This window comes from Drosophila willistoni (assembly GCF_018902025.1).
Source record: "Drosophila willistoni isolate 14030-0811.24 chromosome XL unlocalized genomic scaffold, UCI_dwil_1.1 Seg141, whole genome shotgun sequence".
NCBI lineage: Eukaryota > Metazoa > Arthropoda > Insecta > Diptera > Drosophilidae > Drosophila > Drosophila willistoni.
The window spans coordinates 9,996,436-10,015,676 of record NW_025814052.1 but is presented as its reverse complement, the minus strand read 5'-3'; the positions used below and the strand labels follow the sequence as shown (position 1 = coordinate 10,015,676).

General features: G+C 35.8%; 1 protein-coding gene across 3 annotated transcripts in view; it reads left to right on the top strand.

The window, feature by feature from the left end:
• Window positions 1-1,146: 1,146 nt before the first annotated feature.
• Window positions 1,147-19,241, top strand: part of LOC6641320 (glycine-rich cell wall structural protein 1.0) — an 88,225-nt gene continuing 70,130 nt past the window's right edge. The window contains exon 1 of one of the 3 annotated variants that reach the window (XM_023175394.2): window positions 1,147-1,267. The gene's annotated coding sequence lies outside the window, so the exon portion shown is untranslated. The remainder of the gene's footprint in view (window positions 1,268-19,241) is intronic. The other 2 variants (XM_023175393.2, XM_023175391.2) reach the window with 2 other exon arrangements.

Here is a 19,241-nt window from a genome sequence, read left to right as displayed (position 1 = left end):
AATAAGGTAGACTTTCAATACGTGATACATACATACATACATACATACATACATACATATGTACATACATACATAAGAAAGCTAAGTACCTATGTACATACTTAATATAGTAGCTCGATTATTTTTGAGTTTGTAACTGGATTTGAACTCAAATTGTAATCAACTATATAAAGTGAATATTTTCAATTTCTAGCCTGTAATACTCGTAATTTTCTAAAAATCCTTTTAATGGGCATATGACAGGATATATTTATGTATGTACGATTAATGTAAATCAAAAGAAGTATGGTTATCTTACCTCATATGTACATACATATGTATATGTATGTATTGTACATACATACAGTGGCGGCAAAAAGATTGAGACATAAATTTTTTGATCTAAAATTCTGATTTTATGCGATTCTTATATAATGTTAGTGGAAAGTTTTCATGTGTTAATTTATAACATTGAATTGGTCATTGTAATAAGATGATGTATCATTAACTTCGTTCGCGTATGTACATACATATGTACATACATATACATACATACATACATATGTATATATGTACATAATTTGTAAGCTAGGAAATGCTTTGTTCCTCCTGTTAAAAATATATTTCTGGTGACTATCAAATTTGATGAAGATCTTTTCGATGTACATATGTATATAATCATAATATGTACATAGAAGAGAAATTTCTTGAGCGCGGATCATTATCACTTCATTCATGTGTGTGTGTGTGTATTTACTTGCAGTTCACTTGCATTTGTTTTTTTTTTGTGACGATGGAAGTTAGTCTCTAGTCCCCTCCCCCATCTAACCATACCCATCGTTGTTAGTACGGTGAACAGCTGCTTTTGCTTGGCATTGAAAATCGCCGCTGAGAGCGCGACCAAGTCAGACACAAACACACACACACGCAAACAAATTGCCAGCATGAGCAACGAGGGAGCGACAGAAAGAGTGCAAGAGTTGGCAAAGCGTCGCGTCATTGCGGACAAGCCAAAAAGAAACGAACGAACGAGACACGAACAGCAAAACACCGACACGAATGGCACACACGAAGCAATCGTCAACAAAACGACTGGCACACGAAGCAAGCGTCAACAAAACGACTGACATGGCGGCCCCCATGATGATGATGGCGCTTGGCGCTTGGCGCTTCAGTGCAACACGAAGCACCGTAGTGGCAGTTGGCGTCTCGGCGTGGCATTATTTTTGTTAACTTGGTCGGACAAACACAAAACGTTGAACGAATTTTATTTGGCGCAGATTTTTACGTACGTAAATGATGTTATTGGTGATATTTCTGTTTTCTTGTTGTTCTTTTTTTTTTTCTTGTTGTACAAAACAAAACGATTAACAATAAAGCAAAACGGTTAATTACGTTTGAACAATTAAAGTGCTAATGAATACGACTAGTGTTGTTGTAATTTATATACATATATATTTTTTTTTGGTTTGTTTTAAATACAATATTTGATATATTGTGTGCTGTTAAATCATCTTCCAGCTAAAAGTGATTTAAAAAATTAAAAATATAAACGAATAAGCCGCACAAAGCGAATGTTGAATTATATTAACTTGATTCCTCAAGCAGTAGCAGTTGTTTTTTTTTCTTTCTTTCTTTTCGTCGAGACCTTGTCATCAATTTTTCTCAATCATTTCTTTTTGTTTCATTTATTTATTTTTTTCTTTCATCTTTCGATTACACGTGCGAGTGAGAGCTGATCGCTGACATTGTGATCGGCACAAATACATACATATGTGTTTGTATATGTGTGTGTCTAGATTGAAATTGCTTGCGATCGTCGTCATCGTCTAGGTCTCTTTATATTCTATCTTTTGAGCTCAATTAGCAATTCCAAGGGAATTTGTTATTTCCATTGAATGACTTTAATTGAACATATGTATATACACAAAACAAAACGCAAAAATATATAACAACTTACTAAATATACAAAAAGGCAACTAAAAATTTAACAAAAAAATAAAACAACAACAACAAGAAAATATTTTGTGATGACCTCAAAGTCAAATTTAAAAGCGAATTAGAAATCAAATTCACGTAAACAATACGTGACATCGACTTATTAAATACCCTGTTTTGAATTTGAATTTTGAAACATATATTCGTTTCATTCACCTGTTTCCGATTTATTCATATATAGGCAGCGAAATTTCAATGTTTGAAGTAATCAAGTTTTCACTATCACAAATATCCGGAATTCCCTTGAGAGAAATTGTACATTAAAACAAATTTTTTAAATTACTCTCTTTACTTTCCTTAGTGAATCCATTAAAACTATAAAACTATGTAATATTAAAAGTGTTTTGCTAATTAAAATGCCTTTAATTGAAATTACAAGAAGTAATTACAAATTTTTGTACGTTTAAATAAGTTAAATGCTTTATTTAATAGAATGTCTGTCTGTGTGTGACAATATTTTTATTCTTTTCATTTACTTGTGATTAATAGACCTTTCGAGACAACATGAATTATAGGGTATAAAAGTGAACAAAAATAATAAATGAAATTCCTGTGATAACTGAATTTTTTTTCTGAAATCAAAAGGCAAACATTTTTTCAAAAAATTATTTTTTTTACAGTTAAATTTCTTGTGAAAATAAATTTGTTGAAAGATTTTGTTTGCGGCGCCTGCAGATCTAGTTTCAAATCATAGAAAGATAATTCTAAAAGTGTGTTTAAACAATTTGATAAACTTATAACCCGCAGAGAGCAATAGAAAAGAAATCTTAAACACAAAATAATCTTAAGCAAAGAACAAAAGTGACAAAGAAAATACATAGAGTGTTGGTTTATTAATCTATTTGTAAGAAAGTTATTCACAGACATTTTTAATGTTTTAAGCGAAAGAAGAAAACAGGTAAATTTTATTTGAACAAACAAAGTCATAAACCCCTGAGATGATGTGAGAGAACTTTATGATGCATCATGGACGGATTCAGAGAGGGGATTTCGGTCTGGTCGGTCTGGACACCCCCCAAAATTTCGTCAATATTTCGAATAGGTTTTTTCCTTTGTTTTTTCATCTGCTTATATCCCCAACGAGTAAATCTTTGAAGCGGTCAGGCAAATTCATTAACTCTTGACCTGTAAAACTTGATTTTGATGATCGAATCTCTCCCCGAAAATAGTTTCTATAGATATTTATTTGCTCTGACTAATGTTTTTCTATATTCTGACCACTGATCATTAAATTGGCAGTTAGCTTCATTACTTGACATTAGATTTGTCACCTTTAAAATAAAACATTGCACACGATGATGCATGATCAGAATTTTAGGAAGTAATTAAAACGAAGTGAACTAGGAAAATATAATTACTATGACTTACTTTGTAAAACAAAGCTCTAACCTTAGAGCTTTCCACTTCATAAAAAATGATGATGATTCAAAAATTATAATTTATAATGTTTGTTCTGTTTACTTTTAACCTAAACAATAATTTTGTTGACTGGTTAATTTGTTAAAGAATCAAACAAAAACGCCTTTTCATGCGTTTTCAAAGTGGTTCTGTCCCCGCAGCCCCCCTTCTCATTTCATCACCATCTCGTTGACTAGCCCTAATAACTAGTTCGGCGAACTATAAACATTAAATAAAAATAATAAGCAACAGCAACAACTATGTATGTAGAGCCAGGCCAGAAAGTTGAAGCAGTTTGTCTAAGTGGCTGACTATGTCGGGTGTGTGTGTGTGTGTGTGTGTGTGGGGGCTATGCCTGGTGGGTGGGTGGGGGGTTTGGACGGGTCTTTGTCAAAGCATATAGAAAATATAATACAATAGAAAGTATATATGTACATACATACATACATATACATACATACATATGTATAAATGGCAGCGCGGCAACTAGAGTAACGAGTACGTCGCAGTTGTTGGGCTCCAAAACACGCAACAGTCTGTCCATCTGTACGTTCCTCCGTCATTCAGTCAGCCAGTCAGTCAGGCAGCCAGTCAGTCAGGGTATCCCCCATCGCGTGTTCCGGCTGATCCACGTACTCCCCACTACTCCACGGTTATTCTTTGGCAAGCTCTCCTCCAACTGAAGGACCCTCTGACTGACTTCAAACAGAGCAGAGCTGTGGTCGACCGCCGTCGACTTTAGTTTCTTACCCCCCCACCCCCCAACCACTAACACTCTCGCCTCTCCTCATGCCCCTTGGTCTTGCCACATCGTGTCATCTTTATTACACATATCTAGTAAAATTTTGTTCTATAACGAAATTTGTGTGTGCTCTCTCTCTCTCTCCTTCTTTCTTTTTGTTGTTTTGTTTTGTATTTTCTTATACCGCTGTGCGCCGCCTTGGTCGACATCATCATCATCATCATCATCTATATCATATGTTCCCGCTACTTGTAACCGGAGAGTAGGTCAGGTCAGTGTATGTGTGTAACTATTTAGTCATTTCTACCTACTTATAAGTGATGCCCCAATACAAGATGATGATGATGAAGAAGTAGACAGAGGAACTAACTTACAACTTGTAACTAGAACCAACAAACATGGCATTTTTTATCTCTTTTTTGTTTTTTTGGGTCTTACAACTTGTAAAAGAGAGAGAGAGAGAGTGAAAGAGAGAGGGAGAGAAAAAGAGAGAGAGAGAGAGGGGGAGAGGACCTGCATGTTGGCGATTCAACTAACATGGGGTCGATAAAATTATTATGACAAGTTGATTTCGCGGTTCAAGTCTATGCAATTTTTTGTGTTTTGGTAATAAGGATATGGACAATAGACTAGGCTGGACTTACAACAACGTCCTAGCTACTATTCATGGATGACTTGTTGAAAACGATCTAATTTTTATTGAATATTTATAAAACTTGTATCATTCAACGGGAAATTCAATCCATTTTCATTCGTAGCTGAAGAAAACAAATTCTTAAGTTTAAATTAGTGTCATGAAACGGTGTCAAGCCAAATCACCTCAAGAATTATCCCCCAAAATGAAGGCTGGAGCTAAATTGAAAATTTCTGGTATGCAGTTTTTTCTTAGATTTCCTATCTATCTTATCTACATTCAATTCTTTCAAGAATACACATGTCTAACTATATTATTAAAGATTTCAGAAAGCCTCTGCTTAACTATTGACAAAAAAAATCAGCTAAAGCTGACATGACGACATTTACAGGTTAAATGTTGTAACTATACGAGCACAAACCACTATTAATTCGAACAGCATGCTTTTTTTCAGGAATTGTCATCGATGACTTTTCTGGATTTGTCATCAATGACTTTTCTGGATTTGTCATCGATGACTTTTCTGGAATTGTCATCCATGACTTTTCTGGATTTGTCATCGATGACTTTTCTGGACTTGTCATCGATGACTTTTTTGGAATTGTCATCGATGACTTTTCTGGATTTGTCATCGATGACTTTTCTGGATTTGTCATCGATGACTTTTCTGGATTTGTCATCGATGACTTTTCTGGAATTGTCATCCATGACTTTTCTGGACTTGACTTTTCTGGACTTGACTTTTCTGGAATTGTCATCCATGACTTTTCTGGAATTGTCATCCATGACTTTTCTGGATTTGTCATCGATGACTTTTCTGGACTTGTCATCGATGACTTTTTTGGAATTGTCATCGATGACTTTTTTGGAATTGTCATCGATGACTTTTTTGGAATTGTCATCGATGACTTTTCTGGATTTGTCATCGATGACTTTTCTGGAATTGTCATCCATGACTTTTCTGGATTTGTCATCGATGACTTTTCTGGATTTGTCATCGATGACTTTTCTGGAATTGTCATCCATGACTTTTCTGGAATTGTCATCCATGACTTTTCTGGATTTGTCATCGATGACTTTTCTGGACTTGTCATCGATGACTTTTCTGGAATTGTCATCGATGACTTTGCTGGAATTGTCATCGATGACTTTTTTGGAATTGTCATCGATGACTTTTTTGGAATTGTCATCCATGACTTTTCTGGATTTGTCATCGATGACTTTTCTGGATTTGTCATCGAGATCTTTTCTGTCGTCGATGACATTATTCATATATCAGTTCATGTATTAGAAAGCAAACTTTATGTTTACATTAAAACCTTAAGAACTAAATTTATAGTAAAAATTTTGGAATTGTCATCGATGACTTTTCTGGAATTGTCATCGATGACTTTTTTGGAATTGTCATCCATGACTTTTCTGGATTTGTCATCGATGACTTTTCTGGAATTGTCATCGATGACTTTTTTGGAATATTCATCGATGACTTTTTTGGAATTGTCATCGATGACTTTTCTGGATTTGTCATCGATGGAATTGTCATCCATGACTTTTCTGGATTTGTCATCGATGACAATTCTGGATTTGTCATCGATGACTTTTTTGGAATTGTCATCGATGACTTTTCTGGATTTGTCATCGATGTCTTTTTTGGATTTGTCATCGATGACTTCTCTGGATTTGTCATCGAGATCTTTTCTGTCGTCGATGACATTATTCATATATCAGTTCATGTATTAGAAAGCAATCTTTATGTTTACATTAAAACCTTAAGAACTAAATTTATAGTAAAAATTTTGGAATTGTCATCGATGACTTTTCTGGAATTGTCATGATGTTGTCATTTTGATTGCCCAACTGATGGATTGAAAACTTTTAGTATGGCAATATGTTTTTTTGACTCACTGTATGCACATAACTTCTAGTTATGGCCCTACAAGTTGATGTTAATAACGCGTCACTTTTATTTTTAGAAATATTTGAACTGGAAATTGTTTGATTTTTTTTTTTTCTTTCAAAATCAAGAAACTGAAATTCCCATTGACGACGGGTTTTTAATTTTTGTGATTGTTTTTTTTTTAATTAGCACACAATAAAAATTCATATATATACTTTTGTTGTTTTTAATTATACGTTAGTCTAGTACATCAATCAAATGTGATTATGAAATGATCTCCTCCCGCTTCCTATTCTCTCATTTATTGATGTGAAGGTCTTTTCACAAAAAAAAAAAAGTGTTGAAGATTAGACGAAAACTAAACGAAATGAGTAGTAGGAAAACTAAAACGGAATTCAAAAAGGCATTTGAGAATGCTCCGCAAATATTGACTTAAAATAAAGGCAGAATAACGCTGATAACCTTTGCGGTCCGTGGTTGGGGTCAAGCAGCTCTATACTATATACATACGTAGTCAAGTTGGTTGTGTCTATCTATTTGTCTATCGCCATATTCTCTATGTATTGTCTATGTATTTTTGTCTTTCGTATTCTACTACTACTGAATCACAATGTAATCCAATTTGAAAACAAGACGTTGCCTATCTCTATCTCTTTCTCTTGTTCCAAAATGCATCTTGAAAATTGTACTCGTCCTCTCTCTCTCTCTCTCTCTCTCTCTCTCTCTCCCAGTGGTGTTTGCTCTCCTTCCTCACCCATCTCCAACTCTTTACTCTGGCTGTGAACAATTGTTTTTGATTATTTAATTTGCCAGACTTTTGCTTTGATTTAGTTTTCGTTACTTGGCTTAACTGTGAAATTTACTTCGACACAGCAGCGCCCACAGCAGAGAAATCCCATCCAACACCCGCCATCTCCTTCTCCTCATCCTCCTTGCTGAACACAAATCTAACCCTTAAGGAAAAGCCAGTAGACCACAAGATTTTGGTGTGAGTCAGGGATTTCTTGGTTATTTCTACTTCTGTTTTTCCCCCTAGTTTCTTCTGTTTTTCATCTTCTCTTTGTTCCCTGCTTATGATTCAGTTGTGCCGCAGTTTGGAGACCTTGAAAATATTGCCCAACACAAAAATTGTTCTTTTGCTCTAAAACTTCGGGGGCAGGATGAGAAGGGAGAGAGGAGTAACACACCGCAATACAAATGCGACAAAACAAAAAACAGTCCAAGTTGAATCCTTTTTTTTTTTTTGTTTTTTGTTGTTTTTAGGGTAACAAAGATAGAGAGGGTATATCATTGTGGAGCTTAAGCTCTTGGCCCTGCCTTAAGGCTCTTCACTTCAGCTTTGCTAGCATTTTTAAGCCTATTTCAGAGTCTAGAGTCAGAGTCTCTCTAGAGTCTATTTGGTATCAATTAGCAAGCCACTTTGAATATAGTTTTTGTAAGATTTTGAAAGACAGAATGTGGTAGCAAACCAGTCGACTATTAGTTAATCCCATTCCCTGCAACATGACTGGGTTATAGTTGCCTCTTCACTGCACTCCACTCCACTCCTGGACCATGTGGACTCTCTCTCTTCCTCTCTCTCTTTCCACTCAGCCTTGTTTTAGCCTTTGTCTCTGTGCATTTGGCCTGACAGTCGTCGCAGTAACCAAAAGTGCGCTTTGTGCTCTTGTTTTTGTTTTTTTATTTTCATTTTTTTTGTTTTTTGCTTTTTTCTGCGCTTTGCTGATTTACTTTCACCATCTTTGTCCTACTGTTTCTCTTTCTCACTGTCTGTTGCTTTGTGTCCTCTGTCTGTATGAGGCATTTGGGTCCCTTGGTCTCTATGCGGGTATTTTGGGGAGCATTTTTCCTGCATTTTCTTGCTATGCCGTGGATTATTAAAATACGTTTATACCCCACCCCCTCTTCGTCGTCTAGGAAGAGAAAAACAGGCACAAATCCAGAAAACAAGAAACGAATCAGAATCAAAAGTCAAAGTGCATAAAGTATACACTAGACGAAGAGACTTCACTCGAGCATTACGGCACATCAAAGGTTTTCTTTTAATTTAATTATTGCACAAAGAAATTGTTTATATTTAAAGCAAAAGGTGTTCGAATTAGCAGATTAAGGAACTAAATAGAGCGAAATACTTGTGATTCATTTAACAAAATACTTAATATACATACTTTCTTGGATGTAACTAAAAGTAACAATTTATCTTTCTGCCTTTGAACTTTTGAGGCTTAGTATCACTTGATTGTCTAGTTTATAGAACTCTAGAGAGTCTTACAATTAGTTCTTTAGAATATAGACTGAAATGCTTTTTAAATTGAGCTGTTCTCTTTTTCAGTCCTGCACAATGGAATTAAGTTAGTCTCAAGATCAGTAGAAGATCAACGAAAGGGAAAGAATAATGGCAATGTGTTTGCTCAATCGCGATATTGATATGATATTTTATTTTTTATATTTAAACTGGTGGATTTTTTAAGACCAAAACCAGTTTCTCCTTCAAAATAAGGGGAAGGATCTTGCCAATCATGTGAAGTACTTTGAGAATACTTTTTCTTTGGTTCGAGATGTTCTGTTGGATAAATTGACTTTCTTTCTCGAATATCGACTAGCAATCATATGTTTATGTTAGAAATTGAAAAACCCACTTGAATTTTCTTCAAGTGCATATATGAACAATTTCCCAGCTCGATTATAATGTTAGTTGGGTGAGTGGGTCGGCATAACTTTCAATCGGAGTTAATTGTTTGAGTCAGAAACTTTCGTTTCGAGTTTCTTTTGCCTTGCCAATGAAATAAACAAAAATTAACTATTTTTGTTGTTGGTTTTCCCCCATTCTCGTTTTATTGTGGTTTCGTGGATTGGGGAGGGGGGAAATCCATCCCGCACACAACAAATCTAAAAGTCGCAAATAATTTGCGACCCGAAACGAATTCATTTGCTTGCTAACTATGCAGGCGGCATCGATGTGGGTGTGCCTTTTTGTTTCTCTTATATATTTTTTTTTTTTTTTGTGGAACAGAAAGGGATTGGGAAAATAAATGGAAAATAAATTAGTTTTCTCTGATGTAGACTTTGTTGTTCTTGTTGTGCGTGTGTGTGTGTGTGTGGGTGTGGGTGTGCGATTGTGCGTGTGGGTGGTAATAGTTTAATGCGAAACTTTCGTAGACTCGTTTGCATAATCCAAATTTGAGGCCAAGTATTCATTGAGGTTGTAGCTGTAGTCTATGAATATGTGTAATTGATTTTGATCAGCAATTGGGAAAACCATATATCTACATAGCTCTAAAATTGTACTAATCTCCTATTATGAGTATCCAAAGCAAATTGATTGATGTCTTTGCTCTCTCTCTCTCTCTATGTGCTTATGTGGTAAAAGAAATTGTTATTGTGTGATAAAATATGATAAATTTTCAAGTAGTAGACAATTAAATTTCATTTATTCAGAAGCTTCTTAAATAAATTGTTTTTAAAAACAACAACAATGCTATATAATAAGACCAACTATCTTATACCTTAACTTTCTTGTTCGTGTTAAGTCTAAATGACATTAAAGAAATTTTACATGCAACTTTTTTATAAGTGATCTAAAAATTAACTAATTTTGTCAATTTTGTTATCAATACCAAGTCCCCAAAGGTAGACAATGCGGCATAAGCTGATCGGTAATTGATCCATTTTAATAATTTTTTAGAATTTTTTGTCATTAACAAAAAATTAAAGTAGTAAACTTCAAGAGATTTAAATGCTTCTATAGTCAATGGGAAACTGAAGAACGTTGCAGCCATGACTTTTCTGTTTATTTTGAACCAAATTTGAAAAGAAACAAGAGATTAGAGTTAAGGATTTCGAGACTAGCATTTTGAAGATATATCGGCGAGTTGAGGATTTCAGGGATTCCTGAATCGTTGTTTCCATTATTGGCTTCCATTTTTGTCACTAGGTTTGTGCAGCGTCTCGACGACTCTCGGCGACACTCGCAGACTGAATTCTCTCAACCGCACACTGAGCCACACTCGATGACAGCCTATACTGTCATCGCATAGATCTAGTGTTAAACAGTTCTACATCAGTCATGTACTTCATTACTCAACACTGATCAATTCGCCTTAAAAGTAGGCGCACAATTCAAATTGTTAGAAATGCCGAATACAATCTCCGACGCGGTCATCCTGACAAATTACATGTCCTCGTGTAGCAGGAATACCATAAACCACTTTTACAATCTCCGACAGATACAAATTTCTATCCGTTTCAATAAAAATTGTAAATTAATTTCAAAATATTAAGTTGTAATTTTGCAAAGTTGTTTTCAGAATGCAAACTGATGTACTGAGTACATTTTTTACTTAACAAATTAAACTATTGTTACGTTAATACACTAAAACATAATAAGAATCTGATTTTTGATTTATCAAAATAGGATCTTATAACTTCATTCCTCAAATGAAACGTTCGAGAACTTAAAAAATTATTATTTAATTTTCAATTGTTGACTTTTACTTAAAATATGCCAAGATCCCTTCAGCCAGTGCATTGATGGTAATTGTTTCACTTTTACAAGTTGGGACTCCCATTTAGCTGCTGAAACCCTCAATTCGCATGCGTTTCTTGACCGTAATCAATATGATTATTTCAAGGTGTTCTCTTGGCCCTGGCGGAGTAAAAGAGATAAAAGCTGTAAAATGATAACACATTTGGTTGTTCAGGTAAAATTTATTTCAATTTAATTTATAACAATAACAATAAAATATTGATTCAATAAAATATTAAATAAAAGCAAAAAAGGAAACCCAAAGAGAAAGAGAATGGCTTTTGTAATAAATACTTTGGTACCCATACATATTTGATTCCTTTACTCTTAACCCCTTGGAGCCCTTTCCCCATGGAGATTTGTTGTTGTTTAAATATTACAAAAATTTTATGTGGGGCAAACGTGAGATTTGATGGCAGGTGGTTTTTGTGGTCAATTCTGGTATATAAAAATAAATTGAAATCAAATATGAACAAATGTGTATGAGAGACGTAGTGGCAGGAGAGAAGGGTGTGGAGGTGCCAGAAAAGTTTTCAATTTTTGAGTGGCCTTAGCTTAATCGGTTCACAATCTCAATCAGCCTCCATCTCTCTCACTCTCTCTCTCTGTGTGTGTGTGTGTCTGTGTGGGAATTGTGGCAGAGTCAGGATACGGCAACAACAGCAACAACATCATTTCCAGTAATCCAAATCAGAAAACGATACCCTTTCCACTTCTATCTCTCTCTCTCTCTCTCTCTCTCTCTCTCTCTCTCTTACTTGTCTGGCCTTAAAGTACACAAGGTAAACCAAACCCAAACCAAAGAGAGTTAACCTTGAAAAAAAAGGACCTACATAATGCATTTGGTACTCTTTCTGATAGGTAGCCAGCTAGCTAGACTAGCTTCTACTATGTACTTCATGTCATTCTGCATGGCTGCCAACTTTATAAAACGAATGTGACAATTGAATTGTCAGGCCAGGCAACATTTAACTCTCTATTCCAATCTCTGTACCCAACTCGAGCAGTGCGCACCAGCGAAATTTGTCATGTCAGCAGCTTACAAGAGGAGCAGGAGCCAGCCACATTCAGACAAATTTGTCAAACCCCAAACTCCAACAAAAAAACCTAAAGTTCTAAGCCGACACACACACACACACGCAGACACAGACACATTCAGTTTTGAGATGTAGTTAGTTGCATAGTTACAGTTAGAAATAACTATGCAACTGTCGATAGTTTCTGCCTTCTGACTTGAGGCCACTTCTATCTCTCTCTCTCTCACACACTTTCCCTCTCACTCTCTCTCGCAGTCTGTGTAAGCATATCAGATAACATGGAATTACCTAAACCTCTGAGTAGGTTTTGTGTGTTTTACGTTTGATTACAAGAAATTGCCTATTAGAATAGTCGTACTGAAATAAGCCGCTTTCAATGGCCTAAACAAGTTGTGAATTGTAATTGCATTTGTTTAAGTAATGCTAAAATAACACAGATTCCATGAATGTTTCTTCCTTTTTTTGGACTGTTAACCCATTGAGTGTAGATCAAAGATATTAAAATTTTCAACCTCTTAACTTAAAAGATATTCTTAATCAGCATCAATAGCCCAATCTATCTATATCCCTCCGTCCCATCATTCCAGACAGCTTTACTTTCAATGACTACTTAAAAACATACTTACTTTAGATATTAGTAAGTATGTATAACTATAATTTAAGTGGGCTTAGTTTAAAAAAAAATGAAAAAAAATTAAATAAAAACTGCCGGAAGTTATTAAATGTCTCATTAATTATCTCAATAAACTGACAACCATTTATCATATTCCTCTGCCACTTACACATACATATATATGTACATAAAAGCACTCGACAAAACCAATTGAAAAATATATAGAAATCCAATCCTATTTGCTGACTTAAGGTTCATATCATGTGGTGGGGTAGGTTTTTTGGGGCCACCAATCACTTGAGTTGTATGATTTATGCGCTGTTGAATCAGGACTTAACTTTTGTGTAAATGACTTAATATTTATGGAAAACATTACCGGTGCGGGCCTATACCCCATCATCTTCATCATCATCATCGTCATCATCATCATCATCCACAGCCATCAGACATCACCATAAGCTGCTTCATACTGTGTTCATGTAATAGCATTTTATGTGCTTTTAATTTGCCCATCCACAAGGCGCTAGGTGAAGGCGGAGGACGACAACGACTACGACGACGACGACGACGGCGACGACGGCGACAGCGGAATAGAATGTCACGCTGCGCTGCACATGTCGAAGTAGAAGACGACGGAAGAAAGGGAACCTGTCTCAAGGGCGCCACAGAAATGAAACCGGTGACACACGAGACACATATGTACATCTACATAACCACATAGCAGTATATATAGATGCATATATGTTTAGGTATACATTTAGGAGAAAAAGTCATTGTGAAAACCATAGAAATTGATAGGTTTTAAATTACCCAAAGGCATAGAAATCATTTACAAAAATCAACTTTTGATATGAATATAATATAGAAAAAGTCAATATCAATGCGACTCAAATGATACAAAGGTGTCAGGTAGTTTCAGATATCTCATCTTTGAATCTAAACTATAGACCTTTACTTTAATCGTTTTGGTCTGAGTTCGAGTCCTTTACAATCATAAGCCAACCGAAAAGACCTTTCCAATTATTCAACTTTTGAAATTAATTTTCAACTTTTGATGCCCCACCCCATGCAACGCCTTAATGGAAGAGCCGAATCCTAAATTATATGTATTCTACCTATTGAGCTACATCATTTTTCATATAATTTATGATTTAATTATAAAAATGTTCGTTGGCTGAGCGACGACAACGACGGATGGTCGAGAAAAGGAGAAAAGGACTATTGGCGTTGTCTTGCCCCCTGTTTTTTTTTGCCATTTGCCTTTTGTCGAGCAGCTGTGCGCCGTGCTGCACGCGCTACGCACGCATGGCGGGAGTACAAAAGGCAGAGGAAAAATATGAAAACCCAATTGAAAAGCCCATTTTGATTTATGAAAATTATGGGCTAACTTTATTTGCTTTACCCAACTCAAACCCAGACCCAAAAATATGAATTGCTTGCTGTGAACATTGTGAGCGAAAATGAATTCTCACACCTTTCCGCCTAGAGCGAAAGTTGAGAAGGAAAAGTTTATTTTTTTTTTTTTTTTTTTTTTCAAGTGATCGTCTGGCCGCCGAGCCGCTGCATTGTTAATCACCATCATAAATATTAAAAAAAATAAGAAGAAGAAAAAGAAGGAGAAGGAGATGAAGGAGAAATCTATACAACAAATACTTTATTTTTCATGCACAATTTGTTCAGGCAACTCACGAAATATAAATTATAATTTTATGTTTTGTCGCCTTTAAAAAAGAAGAAGAAGAAAAAAAAATAAGAAAATAATAATAATAATAAAAAAAGGAAAAAAGGAAAAGTGAAAAGAGAATGAGAAGAAAACGTTTGCCAGCCCATTTTCACGCCATTTATGCGTTAACAACAAAGTGGAATGGCAAGAAGGAAGTACGCCAAATCGAGTGGGATGTGGGCTGGAGGGAGTGGGAGGGGTTGGTTGCGTGGAGGCTGATGCTAACAAATTGATGCCGCTGATGATGCTGATTATACGTGTCCCGTTATTCCTTTAGGTTATTAAACTTTATTGTTGTCAACGTTTATCAGAGACTCAAAATCAACGCCAAAATAAAAAGAAAAAAAAATATGAAACTTTCTCTCTCTCTACACTGCTCTACTCTGATGATGTCTACTCTAATAGAAAGTAAAGGCGGTACACCTACTTATAATGGGGACTGTGCGAGGCTGTGTTTTGGCCAGGGGGAAACATGCTCAACACAAAAGATGACATAAATTTTGCTCTAAATTTGATTGACTATCTGGGAGATGTACACACACACACACACATACATTCAAATAAATGTATATGTATCTTTAGAAAAAGAATACTTAATATTTCTGTAACTTTATTTATGGCACTTTACAATACTTATTTGAGTTGTGTACTGTTATACAGACCAACATTTCGTGCAAAGATTCATACTTGCTTAAATTTTTGCATTTTAGGCAGTTTTTCATTTCTTAATGCTGGTTATCTTTCAATTTTGGAATGCTTTAAGTATTATAGGGAACTTTTACAACACTGGTTGGGAAAATAGTAATTATGATGTGGGTGACCAATAATTGTGATCCTTTACTACTAATCGTGAGTTCAGTAGGTCCTTGAAGAGCTGTCCACGCTATGTGGATTCTAGGGAACTATTCAACACTGGCTGAAGAAGCCGTAACTATGACGATCTACGTGATTTACGTAAACTTACGTAAGCTAGTAAACCTTAAATAACACTATGTTATTTATTATCTTAAACTAACTAAATGACAATGTAAGAAGTTGTTGAATAAAAAAATAACCATGTATGATCCTTTTGCCATATATCTCTGTCATTGCCTCATTACTATTTTCTGCTTGCTTCAGTCACGAGGGGGCTGAAAAATGCTATTTTATTATCGAACACAGACTCCATTAAATATGCATTATCGCTTGGGTAATTAAATAGACATTAAAAATTGTTATATTCTTTTATAGTTGAAAGCAAAAACAAAAACAAAAAAAAAAAAACAGAGGCAACAATTGCACTTTGGGGTGGCGAATACGCCATGAACGAATGAAATTGTGCGAAATTGATGATCAATTTGCAGAAAAGGGTTGACACATAACACTTTGTGGCATTGCCATAAGAAAGTGCTCGACCGGCTGTGCGGGAGTCGTGTTAAACCACAATTGAGCATAAATTTATATTTAATTATGAATAAGTTTTTGCAAGCGCATTAAAATTCATATTTCCAACTCATCAATGAAGGCTGAGGCTGAAATATTTAATGACCCCAAAATTGCTGCTCACCACACACACACACAAACACACACACACACACACATAGACATAGAGAGAAAGGGTTAGACCAAAAGGATGACTTAAACTAAGCCAAACGACTTGATTGACTAATGTTGTCTGTTGCTGTCTAGTTTTCAATTCCATTAGTGACAGTTTTGTAATTAATTTCAAGTTAATTAAAGAAACGAATTGACATTCCGAGTGACTAAAAAGGATTTCGAGTTAAGAGAGAGCTAGAGAAAGATTCGGTATTGAATCAATCCAGATCGATCTATATCATTTTTCTGTAATCGTTTGTTTAATCTTTAAATATTTATGTTTTTTTTTAAAAGTAAGCAAATTGAACAATAATTTATAATGCCTATTGATACCCTCGACATAACGAGCAATAATACAATAGCCGTAATAATGACCAACTCATACATACATAAGTGAATGTAGTTATGTATGTATGTACATATGTATATAGAAATATGTGAACAGTAAATCAACAGATAAATATATTTGCATTTGTATGAACATTGACTTGCTGCCGAACAGACCGACCAGCAGTTGGCGCACAACTCGTTAAATGCAGTTCAAAATTTATTTATGACACAACGCCCTCAACGCCCATAACCACGCGGCCAAAACCAACTCTCTACCCATCCATCCATCCCAGCCAATGGGCCACCATTATATATTATACAAGGAAAATAATAATAATAAACGACAACCAATTGGTTGTCGAAGCGAATGAAAGAAGAGAATGGGTTCATCCTGATGATGATGACGAGAATGAGGAGATGGGAATGACTGCGTCAGCATTTGGCATTGCCGTTTAATTGCACATCAAATGAACTTTAATTTTATTTTAATTGCTAAACAGGTTTTTGGGCTAGACGAACATGATTCATTTCCAAACCAATGAACCAATTGTTGCCAAGTTTTGAATAATTAACTTGATTATCTTAATTTGACAGGCAATTTGACAATGTCAAATTCGAGGAGAAAATTTTTGCCGAATTGGCACAAATGTCCTCTTTCTCCATTCCGTTCGTCCCCTCCCTCATACACTCCCTCTCGCCCTCTAACGATTCCCTTTTGTGTGTAAATTACCACAAAATTCCACAAGACCAAAAACCAGAAAACCTATGACAATTATCCACTAAAATTCTGTGAAATAGAAGAGAGGAAAAGAGAACACATTGAGAACATATTTTTGCAAATGGAATCGGTTTTATTGTTCAACAATGTTTTTAAACAATTTCTCAGTGGATATGTGTGTCTGTGTGTGTGTGTGTGTGTGTGTGGAATTGTGTGAGCCATGACACATGGCGGGCATAAATCTTGCATGCGGCGTATGGCAAATGAATGCGCCAATAACTCAATGAAAAGCAAAAAAAAAAAACTTGAAAAGAAACCAAGCCAAACCATACAAAAAAAAGAAAATGCCAAACCCGGCATGGGAAAATCCATAGGTGGTATGGTAAAAAGGGGTGAGGCGGGGGCGGCGGCGGCGGCGGGAGGCCATCGAATGACGTTGACCCAAATGGCTGTTGCAGCTGCCACTTCCGGTGGCCATTGGCTGACATCGTCTGACAATTGACTTCCGTTTTAAATTTTGCACAACTTCCGACTTGTGCCCATTGCAAATTCATTTCAACTACCACAAAAACAACAAGAAAAATTAAACAATATGTAGAAAGAAAAAACCAAAAAACAAGCACAAATTATGCTAAAAGGGGAGAAAGAACGAACATGAAAAAGAGATGAGACAGTTGCAGGGAAAATAGAAAATGGCGTACAGCGAGGTCAGCGCGTCCTTGACAAAGGTGCCAACAAATATGACAAAATGGCCGCCAGGCCAAAACAAGAAAATGTGAAATTCTAAAAAACAAAAACTTGTTTTCATTCTTCTGTTCCTCCTTGTCATCCTTTTCCGCTTGCTCATATATATATACATACATACATACTTATTTTTTTTTTGGGGCAAATGGTTACAATGGTTTTCGGCCATGACTTATGCGTTGGACCCAAAAAAAAAAGAAAAAGAAGTTCTTCAAACTTCACTATCAATCACTCAATTTGTAAGACATCTAAATCAATTGAATTGACCTTTTTGAAAGTGATGAACCGCAACGTAGCACTTACAATAGAAGAAAGTCCCATTCAATTGAATCGATTCAAATCCCAATCACTTGCAATTCAATTCACTGGGTCACTGAATACTTTGCCTAAAATGAAACGAAACATTGAAGTTGATTATCGATAAGTCGATCTTGTGTTGGTTGGATTTTGATCTCTGATATTTCGAATCTGCTGAATTTATGTGCTTTTAATCGTTTCGAAATCGTTTTCTGTTGCCCTTTTGCTTGAAACTATTAAAAACTGAGTATACCTTGAGTTTATCATTCTCACGTTACGCCATGTTCTGCTTTTTCACTTTTTTTTCGTCGTTTTGTTGGTCCCGTTTACGGTTTATAGTTGTTGTTTCCCCACTCGATTTATTGTTGTTGCTGCCGTTGCTGCATAAAACAAAAGAGCGCGCCAAATGCAAACAATGACAAAATGGCAACGCCAACAGCAGCAGCAGCAGCAGAAGCAACAGCAACAGAGGTCGTCCAAGTGTTGGCAGGCGAGGTCCGAAAGTCGGACTGAGAGTAGGACAGACAGATATACATACAGACAACAACAATAACAAGAATAACCCAAAAGTGGTAGAACAAACCTCATCTTCATCCCTTTACACATCCTCCGCATCCTCTTTACTTTGGAGAAAGGAGAAAGGAAAAAAAAAAATTGTGGGCAAAAATAAAGAAAATGGGGTCGGCGCCGCAGCGTTGCCATATTTTTGTTTTGCGCGTCTTGTTTTTAATTTTATTTGCACTCGCTCCACTTGAAATACATTGTGCAGCAGCATCCCCATCCCCTAACCACCCATCGCTGCTGTCTCTGTCGTTGTCGGCCTCGTCGCACTGACCCCTGACCCTTCTAGAGTCTGACGAAAATTGTGTCAACCCAGGAGAGAAGGGGCGAGATATGAAACAAGGGCCAGGGCCAGTCAAAGACAGCGTTGACTAATATGCGCTTACATTTAGTTTTTTGAAAATACAAAAAAAAAAAAAAACAAGAGAAAAGGATGAGAAAAACGAAAACAAACACCAAAAAACTACGTA